The sequence below is a fragment of the Macaca nemestrina genome, unplaced genomic scaffold, assembly GCF_043159975.1.
Source record: "Macaca nemestrina isolate mMacNem1 unplaced genomic scaffold, mMacNem.hap1 Scaffold_125, whole genome shotgun sequence".
Taxonomy (NCBI): Eukaryota; Metazoa; Chordata; class Mammalia; order Primates; family Cercopithecidae; genus Macaca; species Macaca nemestrina.
The window spans coordinates 55,771-69,501 of record NW_027257608.1 but is presented as its reverse complement, the minus strand read 5'-3'; the positions used below and the strand labels follow the sequence as shown (position 1 = coordinate 69,501).

Below are 13,731 nucleotides of genomic sequence, written 5' to 3'. Positions count from 1 at the left end.
ATAGGGTGGCCGTGGGGTCCTGTGGATACGTAGATTTGGGTAAACTCGGGGCGTGTTCTGGAATCCATGTCCCTGTGTATACAGAGGGACAATTGCAGCTTTTTAGAAGTTTGTGTCCTGCCTTGTCCTAAAAAGGTTCCAAGGTGGATGCAAAATTATTTCATTCCTTTGGTTTTCTTGGTGGGATATTGATGTTTATTCTTCAGTGTCTAATATCCTGAGTGAACAGAGTTACCGCTTCAGGAACAAAGCCAGTCTGGAAACACATATTGAGATATCCACCTTTTCTTCATGGTTTCACAAAAGGCCATGATCATATTTTATTCAGTTGAACTGTAGGAAACTGCCAATATTTGCTGTTTTTGGCCTACAAAATGGCAAGTTCGTACGATATTAAAAACAAAGGCTTCCTGGATGGGGAAAATAGGAATCGGTAAGAACCTGAAGTTCTCTGTCATGGCCTCTGAGTCACAGGTAAATAAACCTGCGTGAGGGGGAGTTGACTGTACAGTATTTTCCTTCTGTTTTGATACTGTCAGAAAAAGGTCAGTTCCAATGTGTTGGGTCCCTTTGCCTCAGCTTTGCTGCAGAAGGGACTTGCCATTATACCTCTTGTTCCCAGTGCCCAGGAGGCTGATGCCACATAGAAGACCTGCAGGTCGGTGGATGTGAAACAGGCATCGGACACGCTGTGCACCTTGGGACGCATCTGAGAAGTGTGTGCTTGCAGCAGATCTGAGGTGAGGGCGTGTTCCATCTCCTCTCCCTTCTCTGGCTTTGCAGGCCTTTGAAGTTGGTCCTGGAAGGTGAAATTAGTTAATGCTGATTTAAGCTCCAGGTCAAAGCCTGGGGGCCGAAGAGACCCGCCCTTCACTAGGAGTGTGAAGCATTGGGCCCTCCCATCAGGAGGCAGCAGGGACTCGAGAAAGCCCCACATGCCCTCCAGTTCCCTTATGTTGAAAGTTTTTGTACTCGGCCATGCCGGGTCATTTTGGGAGGTGAGTAGGGGATTCACATGGGGGTGTGCAGTATTCTTAGGTGTCAGGTGCGAGAGTTGAATTTGTAGAAGCTGTGCAGATAGGAAAGGGCCTGGCAGGGAGTGCTGTTTACACGGAGCCGATTTAACGCGAGGTCTGTGCTCTACCTGGGTCCGTGTCTGACTGCTGTCTCCCAGTCTGCAACAGGACGTTGACGTGACTTGGCGCCATCGTCCCACTCTGTGTAGATGTCTGAGGATCTGTGCGCAGCTGCTCTGTGAGAATGCGTTGTGATAATGAACTGAGAAACAGTGAACAAACCCTGAATTGGTTAGCACTGGTTCCACGGCCACTTCTGCTGTGGTTGGAGTCATTCATAATAAAGTGTGCTGGACTGCTATGCAGAGCTCTGAATTTCAGAGGCCCTTTAACTTGGCAGCTAACCAGTCGCTTCCTTCAGAAGACATTTGAGTCCCCTTTACCTACCAGGGTGACCCTGGGAGTTTGAAGATGAGTGAGACAAGCCCTCTGTGTCCTGTGGATTTTACTGTCCAGAGGGGAGACAGATGTGGATGGTGAAGGAGGCCCTATCAGAGGTCAGTGCACGTCAGTTTTGTTTCTTCAGCACTTGCTGTGTTCAGGGGGTGCCCCGGGCCATGTGCAGAGCATCTGGGGACCCTGCCCATGGCATCCCAGGCACAGCTAGCATCTGCGCCATCTTCATACTTGGCCTGAGTTTTGGGGAAGTACCGAGGATGGCTTCTGCCTTTGCTGGAGAGAGTTGGAAGTCAGGGCAGCCCTCCACAAGGAGATGATCGCCAGCTGATTCCTCAAGAAAGAGAGGTGGTCCCCACATGGGTAGAGCAGGGCAGCATGTACAGACCTGGGTGTGGGTCTGGGGCATGTGCATCTGAGTGGGTTCTGCTGGGAGACAGCAGGGGTGAGGTGTGAAGGCAAGTTGGAATTTACAGGATAAATTATCACTAAGGCGATGCCTGGAAAACATAAAATTGGGACTCTCTGGGGTAAACGTGGACTTAGGGTGACCCTGGGCGTGGGTGTTTTCAGGCTCTGAAGGCAGAGATTTAGGAAATTGGGGCAGAGCTGAGCCCCAGACGAGGATGAAGACCACCCTTGGGATGTTGAATGAGACAGGGGTGGAAACCCAGTGAATGTCCTGGGGGGTCAGTCCAGCAGGCAGGCAGCAGAGGAGACCGGTGTCCTCAAAGGCCCCTTGGGCCTACCTCTCAAAGTGCTGGGATGACAGGCATGAGCCACTGCTCCCTGCTGATACTTTTAAAATTTCTAAGCTACTCTCTCTCATACCCACTCCCGTATTTTTTTAAAAAAACCAGGTTTATGGCTATATTTTTTCCAAGGGAACCAAACAGTTACCTGTTTGAAGTACAAATAACACCGTGTTTAAAAACCGAAAATGCCACTTTGCATAGAAGTTTCCAAATACCCAGTTGGTTTGAGCCTTGCATTGCAGTGTCACTACCTGCTCTTAAATTTCTACCCGATGTATAGATAGCGAGACAGGGACGGCTCGTACATCTTCAGGTTTCAGTTCTACTACCTTGGGCTATATTTTCATTTATTTTGGCACAACTGTGGGTGTGGCAAGCAATGCCAGGGTATTTATTTTGAAGCGTGTCCAATAACAGTTGGGAAGATTTTCACATTTTTAGAATTTTCATAGTAATAGTTATAATTTACAAAGAATTTAAAATTGTGTAGTCATTATTTTGCTTTTTTCTAGATGTGCCCCGAAACAGGGTTGCTAACTATCATTCTACATCACAGGATTAATAACAGTACCCTTTTGGAGCAGATGCCTGTAATCAAGGAATTCGGCCTAGTCAGTTCACTTTAAGCGTGTTTAAAAGGTTGTCTTTATCCTAGTTGGCACCTGTGGCTATAGTTTGTTTTCACTGCTGAAGAATATTCCACGATGGAAGCCGTAATTCATCTGTTTTTCATATCGGTGGACATTTGGATTATTTTGGGTGGGTGTGTATGTCTATTCAGCCTTCATTTTTTCAGGATTTTTTGTAGAAGATAATGTAACAGTGTAACATCCTCTGCTAGGGAGCCAACACGAACCCTGATTACAGCCACACAGACTCTCACACAGACTCTCAGGCCTTGTTACCAACACACAGAACCATTTTCTTAAGTTGAAACACAGTAGCAGAACCTGAAGCCATGTGAACGGTTCCTCCGATCTTACACTTGGAATTCACTTTTTATTACTATGTCTGCTAATTAGGAAGCATATCAATTATACAGAAATCTGAGAATGTAAAATTATACGTTTATAACAGAAAAAACCTTATTTAATAGCCCAGAACACATGGCTATGTTTTTCCCTCATGCCCCACCACTGTTTTCTTTGCTTGAAATGGGAAATGACACTTGAATGCGGTTTTCTAGCGACTGTTAGCCTGGCATAGTTCTTCAGAGACAGAGGATGTAAAGCACATGGAGAATTTCTGTTTGTGGAAAGTGATTTCCCGGTCGCCTCATTCAGGCTGCTGCCGCCTTCCCCTCTGGCCGCCTGCATCGTGGGACGTCTGAGAAGGTCCCTGTTTCATCCTCTGGAAATTCTGAAAAGGAAGGAGAGGAGGGTGTACAGGGTGTGGTGCATTTGTGTTGGTCTTCCAGCTTTTATTTGGAGTCTCCGCTACCTTGGTTCCTGCCTTTATGTCCCTAGCTCGTGGCTTCATCCTTGTGTCTAACTCACAGGCAGACAGATGGAAAGGGAAGTTGTATTCAGCCAACAGCTTGATCTTATTCTCAAGGCTTAAATCGACTGGGTATTTGGAGACTTCTGTGCAAATGGGCATTTTTGGTTTTTAAACACCGTGTCTTATTTGTACTTGAAATGGGGTAACTGGTTCTCTTGGAAAAAATATAGGCATAAAGCTGGTTCTTAAAAAAAAAAAAAAAAAAAAGGGAGTGGGTGTGAGAGAGTGGCTTAGAAATTACACCAGTAATGGTCGGGAGTGGTGGCTTATGCCTGTAATTCCAGCACTTTGAGAGAAGGAGGCAGGTGGATCCCCTGAGGTTAGGAGTTCGAGACCAGACTGGTGAACATGGTGAAACCCCGTCTGTACTGAAAAGATGAAAATTAGCCGGGCATGGTGGCAGGCACCTGTAATCCCAGCTACTTGGGAGGCTGAGGCAGGAGAATCACTTGTACCCGGGAGGCAGAGGTTGCAGGGAGCCAAGATCGCACCACTGCACTCCACCCTGGGCGACAGAGCAGAAACTCCATCTCAAAATAGAAAAAAACCAAAAAACTAAACAAAACAAAAACCCGGTAATGAAAACCTGATTGCATCATCTGTGATGGAGATGGCGGATTATTTCATTTTTAGTGACAGGATGAATTGGATATGTTTGCAGTATTGATTTGACAAGGGAAATGGTGAGAACCAAATGTGCCGCCCAGCTTGGGCCTCGCCGTTGGCAGAAAACCGTGGCGGGCAACAGACTGGAGACTCGGAGACCGAGGGGAGAATTCTCACGCCTTGACGCTGGTGCAGTGTGTGCTTCTGGACTCCTGCTGGAGGGAGCGGCCCCTTTGCCTTGCAGACTTTGGTGCAGTGGAGACCTTAGGACCTGCCCCTCCTGGCACACCTGTGGGTGTGGCGAGCAGTGCCAGGGCTGAGGCACAGGTGTTGAGCCAGGAACGTGGGACGGGAGAGGCTGCACACGCCGGCAGGCGTCTGCTCCAGCAGCCGGGGGTTTCCGCAAGGGGGCGGGGCGTTGGTTTTCCTCCTTGAATTTGGGTGGGGAGGGTGTCCTGGGGTGCTGTGTCTGCACTTGTGTTGCTCTGAGGTCAAGTTGTGGCCCCGAGTCCCTGTCTCTCTGCCAAAGTGAGGGTTTGCCCATTTTCAGGTCAGATTTCCCTTGGGTCCGGGCCTCTAGGAGTGGGGGGTAGTCGAAGGGGGCGTGAGCACGGTGGACGCGCGTGGGCCTGTTCCTCTCCCCTCAGCTCCTGGGCTGTGTGTGAAGAGCTGCCCAGCGGAATCACCCTCCTGCCTGGTGTTTCATTCACCAGAAATCGTTCTCACTGTGGACTCTTGAGTCAAATGTAATCCAGGAATGGAACGTGCTGTTGCTGGATGCCACACACAGCATCAGGAGCCTAGTTGGGGATTATATGATCTTACCCCACACCTTAAAAGTAAAGACTATAGTTGTCAGGCGTCTGAGCCCAAGCCAAGCCATCGCGTCCCCTGTGACTTGCACGTATATACGCCCAGATGGCCTGAAGTAACTGAAGAATCACAAAAGTGCAAATGCCCTGCCTGGACTTAACTGATAACATTCTACCAGAAATAAGTCAAAATGGCCAGTCCTTGCCTTAAGCGATGATTTTTTGTGTGTGTGAAATTCCTTTTCCAGGATCATCCTGGCTCAAAAAGCTCCCCCACTGAGCACCTTGTGACCCCCACTCCTGCCCGCCAGAGAACAAGCCCCCTTTGACTAATATTCCTTTACCTAACCAAATCCTATAAAACGGCCCCACACTTAGCTCCTTTCGCTGACTCTTTGGACTCAGCCCGCCTGCACCCTGGTGAAATGAACAGCCATGTTGCGCTCACAAAGCCTGTTTGGTGGTCTCTTCACATGGATGTGCATGACAATAGTTAAGGGGATACTGAAGTCTTTGGCAGTTCCAAGAGCTTTTTCAGTTTGTGTCGGGCCATTGTAGGCAGAAGGAAATACTTGCTTAGAGACTCTTACAGAAATGTTCGGTGCAGTGCCATTAACTCGTGGAATAAATGTGTAACTTTCCATGGCAGACCTCTGGAAAGAGATGCTCTTTGAGTGCACCCTGGCCTGCTCGCTACAAGAATCGGCCGTGTCACCCCGCTTTCCGTGGGTCTGCAGGTGTGCGTGGTCCATTGCCCTGCACTGTGGCCATGGAAGGGAAGATGATCTGGAATGCTGGCGACAGTTATCGGTGCGTGTTGATATGTGCTGCTTTCTACAGGGGAGAACATTTCTGTTTAATAAACATCTCATCTCGATGATGACTGCAAGATATTTGAGTCTCATTCAATAGTGTTTCTGGGTTCCTTCTGTTTTTAATCTGCTTTCTAGCACTAGGCAAGTGAAGACATGGAAAGTAAAAACTCATCGAACTTGTAGAGACATGGTGTTGTGTAGGAGCAGACTGTAGCCTCTGGCTCTGTTTAAAGATTGTAGTAAACCTCTTACCTGGCACGGTCAGGGTGTAAATTATCTTGTTTAATCGAAATGTGTATGAGTCAAAGCTGGCGCCTGCATTGTTGATGAAATACCAGATTTTAAGGGAACATGTCAATGTGCTGTAAGATACCAACAAAGTTCCTCACTGAGGTTCGGGGCGGGTTCGGAGCAGCTGGGCCTTAGGTCACCAGGGTCGTCTCTGGGAGCAGATGCTCAGTGTGGGCATTAGTCACTTAGCCTTTCCAGAGCCGAGGAATAGCTCTCTGTGGTGATGTTTGAAACCTGTATTTTGAGTCAGTTTGTCCCACTGGACTCGAAGTTGCCGCGTGATATCAGACCTTTGCCTCCACCGTGCGCTCGTTTTCTTGTCCCCTGATAACTGCCTCGGTTGCCCCAGCCTGACATTTGAGCCTCGTCGTTCATGGACACAGGCTCCGTGGTGGGGCCAAGGCCGCGAGTCCGGCTTGCACAATTCCTTGCCTCTCACCATGGTTTATCACATCACTCCCGGGATCTCCCATTTAGAGGAAGAGTGTCCCTTTCCTGCAGGCCCTGTGTGGTGTGGAAACCACCCCTACCTAGCTTTTTCTGTTTGAACTGTACCGTGAAGCTATTTCTGTTCTAGTCAACCGTCAGAATTTAAGGAACAGTGATTTATGTAACTTATCACACGCTTCTCAGCAATTCTTTATGAATTTCATTCTGTTGTGAAATTATTGCAGTTTTCATGGCTATGCTGGTCTCACGTTGTGGCCCTTGAAATGAATTCCCTTCCCCATTGTGTGTTAAGGTTGTGCCTGGGAGCTGTTGAGGCCTCACCTCTGCTTAGGGCAGTGGCTTTGCTCTCCTGACAACAGGAAGAATCTTATTTAGAGCACTTCTAATGTAGTTTTTGCTTCCAGACAGAGTTACTTTTTTTCACAGAGACAGCCACTAAAGTCATAAATTATGCTCAGGATGGACACACGGGTCAGCTGACAGAGTGGAGTCCAGAACAGATCCAAAGACACAAAAGCAGTTCAGTGGAATTTGAGTCTTTTCAACAAATGGTGCTGGAATTATGGGACAGCTGTATGCAAAAGAGTGAAAACAGGGAGAAATTCCTGTATGAAAATTAAGGTGGACCATAGGCCTGAATGTAAAATACCAAACTACAAAAGAAAGGGAAATTGTGGAGACCTAGGATGAGAGCTCTTAGCCATACCATGATCCATAATCAAGGAAGAAAACAAGTAGGTAAGACTCATCAAAATTAAACTTCTAATATAAAAGACACCCCTAGGGAATTGAAGAGACACATTTTCGATAGATGGGGAGAAGATGTCTACGAACCATGCAGCCGGCAAAGGACTCGTATCCAGAATGCACAGGACTCCCACGGCTCATGACAGAGAACAAACCACCTGACTTAAAAGCGGAAGAGACCTGAACAGATGCTTCGCTGAGAAGGACGGGAGGATGGCCCGAAAGCATCTGAAATGACCTTCAGCATGACTGGTTGCACCGAGATGTGCACCGAAGCCGCAGTGAATTTGTTCACACCCCTGCTGGAGCCGCCTGACTAAGGTCTTCCGACAGCCCCAGGTGCTGGTGAGGACCGGCAGTCGGGACTCCTGTGCGATGCTGGGGTTCAGCATGGCCCGAAAGCATCTGAAATGATCTTCAGCATGACTGGTTGCACCGAGATGTGCACCGAAGCCGCAGTGAATTTGTTCACACCCCTGCTGGAGCCGCCTGACTAAGGTCTTCCAACAGCCCCAGGTGCTGGTGAGGACCGGCAGTCGGGACTCCTGTGCGATGCTGGGGTTCAGCATGGTGCAGACAGCTTGGCGGTTTCTTACAAAACTGAACTCACACAAACGTGGGTCCCAGTGACCCCAATCCTGGGTATTTACCCTAGAGAAACAGAATCTGATGTTTAAGAAAAACTGTGCCCAGATGTTAATAGCGCTGTCTATGGTTGTCCAAAACAGGTTACAATGTGCCACAGCCATATGTGGAATAATAAATACCCAGCAGCCCCGAGGCCTGGCTGTTGATCACAGGACACCCTGGGTGCACCTCCAAGCACGATGCCCAGGAAATTGTGATTTTGCGAGTGTTTTGCCACAACGCTCGCAAAAGATAGACCCGAGTCATGGGAGGACACGGAAAGGGTGGTTGCTGAGAATGGGAGGGTATGCTTATGAGGCCCCGTGAGTGGGTTTGGGGCTGTTGGACTGTTCTGCTTGTGTGATGATGATTATGGGAATATTGTGCCGAAATTCACAGAACTGAACACTGTCCACTTTACAGTAATTTTTAAAAAGTGGTAATATGTTCATTTTCAGTACTGTTTTTAATGGAAGATGGAGTTTGCAGATGATTTGTCAGGGCAAGCCTGTTTCAAGAGTTTGTAGACAATTCGTTAGGGGCCTGTCTCAGGGCCCTTGGGTTGGGTTGGGTTGGGTTGGGTTGGGTTGAGTTGGAAAAGCCTTCTCTGTTGTGGGCAGTAGTACGGGGCGTGGAAAGGATATTGCCAAGGAAACATGTAGAATCCTTTGAGGAAACGTGTATTTCTAACTTGCTATAAGATAGAATTGGAAATTGTAATGGTTTTGTTTTCTAGAGTCTTGGTAGAATAGGGAAGACAGTGTAATAAAAGCTAATTTTGAAATGAAGAATTTTAAAGATTTTCAACAGCAATTGCTCTAGGAAGTCACCCTGGAAATGTTTTTAAAGATGTTCAATAGCAATAGCTCTAGGAAGAGTCACCCTGGAGTTGCTTCTTGAGCATTGGTTTCCTGGCTGTATCTTCCAACTTTCATTTTTAAGTTTTGCTGTGAGTTGGGGATGTGTGGGAATAGCCATCCCAGCCCTGCAGGGGGGTGCATGTGCCCCGAGGCCTGAGGCACTGTTTCAACCTAGCTTGCAACATGGGGACTCTTGTCAGTGGCTGGAGTAAGAGTACCAGCCTGGCAGGCTGGGGGGAGCCCCAGGGTGGTCTGGGCTCTGTCCTCCCTGCCTGCAGGATGGCAGCTGGAGGAGCTCGAAGGCTGCCTGCCTCGTGGCTGTCAGCGCAGCAGCCCCTCCTGGCCCTGGAGCAATCTTTGGGTCCATGAGTCTCTGCACCGGGACTTGCCTCCTGGGAACTCCGCCACAGTCCTGAGGGCCCTGGTGCCACTTTCCCGGTGGGACCCAAGCCTCAGGCAGCTGCGACCCCAGATTCGGTTGCTTTCCCTGCCGTCTCATTGCAGCACGAGTGCTCATCTCACTCAATGTAGAACCTCAGGTTCCTTCAAGATCCCCAGAGATGGAATCTCCCAATTTAACAAGATAGTTGGTGACAAGATTTGAGCGGCACTGATTTAACTCAGCTTCCAGAGTTTAAGTTCCCAAGACACAGTCCTGCTCCTTCCCTGGCCTCATCCTGTGTGGCTGGTGCGGATGCGGGGTTTCCGGAGGGTTGGGCTGAGGCAGGTCAGCAGCCAGGGGGATGGCTCATTATTGATCGCTCAATGCCTTGAGGATAACTAGGATTAATGACCTTTATAGGGCTGTAGGTTTGGAGTATATATATATGTGTGTGTATATATACACATATTTAAACGAGGTGGACACGGTTATCACTGCATTTTTCTGACATGAAACTTGGAGAGCAGAGGGTTTAGGAAACTCCTGAAGCCACACTGTCAGCGGAACTCGGGCGGTCTGGCCTTAGACCCTGCACTGTTTGCCCCTCACCACGCTGTCAGCAGACCCGGGTGGTCTGGCCTTAGAACTCACGCTGGTCGCCCCTCCCTGCCACGTTGTGGGGTTTTTCCTGCTTCTGGGCAGCATTTGATAGCTTGTGAAACAAGACCAAGACTACTATGAGTGGATTTGCCATTATCTGAGATCCAGAACGTTTCCTGGACCTGGCGTTGCCGATGTCACGTAAGGAAAGGTAAAAACATTTTCATTGTGGTCACTGGGGCTCCTGAAATGGTATTTTTCCCAGTGAAAGTTTACTCATAAAAATCTTTTAACTCAATACTATGTGAACAGGAAGAAATGTGTTGGGCTCTAGTTAAATGTCTCAGAGCCACAGAAGTAAATGAGGGCACCTTCCGAGCACAGCCTCCCGGAAGAGGCCAAGGACGTTTGTCTGGAGGGTTTGCCATGAAGCAGGACTTGGGCAGGGCTGGTCTGCCTAGGGAGGCCTCTGCCATGATGTAGGTTAGTTGAAGTAGTTGACGGGTGGTGGCTTGAGGTCGGTGGTCCCCGAGGAAGCCCCTAGCAAGGCCGGTTTCCGTGGGATGGAAAACTGCCGTTCAGTGGCTGTAATCTTGGCTTCACGGGTCTGACATACAATCCTGCCCTCGGATACTTGGATCCCAGCCAGGTCAGATGGCCCTGAAAGGACATTCGGACTGTGATGGCTGCACCCATTCTCAGCATCTGTAGGGTCTCCTATGTATGTCTGTGTTTCCATTTTCTTTTAGCACAATTTCTCCCAGTGAAGTCGTGAGAAATAGAAGGAAAGGTGGAATGAAGATGTGATTGAGGAAAGTGTGGTGTGGTCTTCGACCTTATTTTGCCTTGGTTGGTGCTCAAGAACTCCACCTGACCTCAGAGCTGAGCGTTTCTGCCAGGAAGTCCTGCCTTTTATCCTACCTCGAGGCCTGTTGAGACACTCCAAGAAGCTTCGTTAACAAATTGCCTTTTCCTTTTACAGCAGTTGGATATATTTGCAGCAAAACAAAGGAATAACCCCCCAATATGGTGATGAAATGCATTTAAGTATAGATAGCATTCAGTCTTGAAGGGCCTGGGATTTTAATCATCTTTGGGTCATGTAACAAGTGGTGTTGGTGATTAAAATCTCCTGACAGCTTTGTTCTGCCACGTTCCTCAGTTTTGAATGATGATCTTCCTGGTGTTGTACCTTGGGAGGGGCGTTTGTGTCAGTAGAGAGCAGAGTGGTGGTTCCCAGAGGCTGCGAAAGGACAGAGGTGAGGCCCCTGAAGGACACTGGTCTTCCTGGTTTAGGGGTTTGGGGCTCAGCCACCTTCCTGTGTCCGTGTAAATTATACCCAGGATCATTTTCACTCGCCCCACTTTAGTTGAGTATTGGAGCTTCAGGATATGTGTGCCCACGTCACCTGGGCTGTGATCCTGGAGTTGGGTGAGACTGATTCCCGAGTTTATAGAATTACTCTGGGATTATTGAAAACAGAAGCACTTGAGGCATTCATAATGTTATTTCCTGAACGTAATTTATGTTCAGTTCTTCAGAAACATTTATCTGAGGAAGCATCTATCATTTTTGTTTTCTGCCACTCAGTGCTAGAAAGAATTGTGCAACACTCAAGTGAGTGGCATTATTCCTCTCCCTCCACCATGCAAGCAAGATTAAAGGTACCTCTGGCTCCCCTCAATCTTCTCATCTGCAGGGTGCCTGGCGTGGCAGCGTGCTGCCTTCCGTCTTCTTTTTGGGGAGAATTAGTTGTGTTTGTGTGTACTGCTCAGCTCAGCCTCGTGCAGTTGTGTGGATGAGGAGCTTGGATGCTAGGTGACCCTCCCAGGCCTGCCTCCCACCTCCCTAGGCCTTGTTCTAAACTGACAGATAAACAGTGTGTTTTGGAAGAGGACAGCAGCAGGGCAGGAGAGAGTTTGTTCAGACTTTCTCCTTGCACTGACGTTTGAGCCTTCATCCAGCCTGGGCACTTTTACAGAGCTGCGTTTGTGTGTTGCAAACCATTCCCTCCCAGTAACCGTGCTTTCAGAGGTTTGGAAATGTGACTTAACTCATCTTCAATTTAAAGCATACTATCAAATTTTAGTGTTGAAACTGATGTATTTTATGGCCTTTATTTGATTTCTCTTGATTTTTTTTCCCATATGAGACAGGGCATCTTAAGGGACACAGCCTGGTGTTGGCCCCCTTTCCTAAGGATGGAAGTGAATTCTGAAAGCCCTTTATGTAGGCAGCGAAGGCCTCTTTTATTTTGGCCTAGTCAGGTATATAATTCTTTTTCTCTTTGGTTTTTTTGAGACAGGCAAAAAAACCTTTTTGTTTCCCAGGCAGTGGTGTGAGCACAGCTTACTACAGCCTCAACCTCCCAGGCTCAAGTGATCTTCCTGCCTCAGTCTCCTGAGTAGCCAGGACCCACAGGCACATGTTCCATGTGTCCCCATGCCTGACTTAGTTTTGTATTTTTTGTAGAGATGGAGTTTTGCAATGTTGCCCAGGCTGGACTTGAACTCCTGGACTTAAGCAGTCCAGCTGTCTCAGCCACCCAAAGTACTGAGATCACAGGCATGAGCCACCGTGCCTGGCCAAGTGTGTTTCTAATTTCAAAATTAAGAGGACACCCATCCAGTTAATTACATCTCTATTGGAACATGCTGCTTATAGTGCATTAGGAAAAATCATCCAGAACTTGGAAAAGGAGCTGGACAGACACAGCCCTTCGAGGTTGTCCGATGAACCCCTGGGGTCTTTAACTATCTGGAGGGATGTACCATGTCAGACTCACTGTTGACCGGCTGAAGCCTAGGTTTCATGAGGTTATGTGTCAGCTTGTAGTACTTTCTCTGGCAGAGATGCGAGTGACTTCTGCTCAGTGACAGGCTCATCTCAGGGACTTCATGGCCTGAGGGACGGCAGCCTGTTTGAGCTGATCGAGCAATCTCGCACTACCCTTATTTTCTGAAACGCCTATGAGTGACTTCTCACACGGTCTTTGAAGCGGCTTCATGCCCGCGCTCCTTGGTAATGATCGAATGCTTTTTTTGACCCCTCATCCCTTTCTTTGGGGTGTTCCAGTCTCAGTTCTCATGATGTGTTCTGCTTCTGCAGGAATTTCTGAAGCTGCTGAGTGTAGAAAGCACTGAGGAGGCTGTGCTCCCACCCCTGTGAGCCTTCCAGGCATCATCCTCTCCCCTTGGTGAGGCAGCGTCCATGACACACCGAGGAGGCTGTGCTCCCGTCCCCCGTGAGCTTTCCAGGCATCCTCGTCTCCCCTCCAGAAGGACAGGAGGAACCTTTCAAACCCTTCTTAAACTTGTTTTCATGTCTTTGTTTTAACAGTTTTCTTTGCATCGTCTCCCTTATCCAGAAGTGAGGGTGAACGCTGAGTTATTCACGGGAGTCAAGAAACCACACGCAGCCCAAAGTGACGTTTGTTTCCCTGAAATGATTTGTGTGTGTTCACCTTAAAATGCAACTCAGTAAAACAGGTGTGTTTTGAGGAATGACTTTAAATTACCTAGGTAAAAATGTGACAGTTAAATTTCATCATCTGTGTGGGTGTCCACAACCCCCTTCTGTGATTGCGTGTGAGTTTGTGACTTGTGGTTATTTTTGAAGAAAGAAAATCTGTTGTTGAGGACTTCAGATGGTGTGCTGGGATTCTGTAGGGTGGACATCGGGGGCTTCAGTGTGTGGCTTCCTTGAAGAGGTTCAAATTAAGGCTGAGAGTCCCTACTCCAAAATGCTCCAAAACCTGAAACATTCTGAGCTTCCTCGTGACACTCGAAGGAAATGCTCTTTAGAGCACTTTGG

At 48.2% G+C, this 13,731-nt stretch overlaps 1 long non-coding RNA gene across 1 annotated transcript in view; it reads left to right on the top strand.

The window, feature by feature from the left end:
* The window catches only part of LOC139361274 (uncharacterized), a 30,376-nt gene extending 27,393 nt beyond the window's left edge, over positions 1-2,983 (top strand). Inside the window, exons 2-3 of the long non-coding RNA XR_011618826.1 lie at positions 623-740; positions 1,467-2,983. This is a non-coding gene — a long non-coding RNA (uncharacterized lncRNA). The remainder of the gene's footprint in view (positions 1-622; positions 741-1,466) is intronic.
* The last annotated feature ends 10,748 nt before the right edge of the window (positions 2,984-13,731 follow it).